This window comes from Rhincodon typus, chromosome 44, assembly GCF_021869965.1.
Source record: "Rhincodon typus isolate 14 chromosome 44, sRhiTyp1.1, whole genome shotgun sequence".
In the NCBI taxonomy this organism is placed as follows: Eukaryota; Metazoa; Chordata; class Chondrichthyes; order Orectolobiformes; family Rhincodontidae; genus Rhincodon; species Rhincodon typus.
The window spans coordinates 1,622,423-1,622,741 of NC_063375.1; positions in this window are offsets into that span (position 1 = coordinate 1,622,423).

Consider the following 319-nt stretch of genomic DNA (forward strand, 5'->3'; position numbering starts at 1 on the left):
CGGTACCGGTGGGGACGGGTCTGTCGCTGTATAACACTGGGGTACGGTACCGGTGGGGACGGGTCTGTCGCTGTATAACACTGGGGTACGGAACCGGTGGGGACGGGTCTGTCGCTGTATCACACTGGGGTACAGTACCGGTGGGGACGGGTCTGTCGCTGTATAACAATGGGGTACAGTACCGGTGGGGACGGGTCTGTCACTGTATAACACTGGGATACAATACCAGTGGGGACGGGTCTGTCACTGTATAACACGGGGATACAATACCAGTGGGGACGGGTCTGTCACTGTATAACACTGGGGTACAGTACCGGTG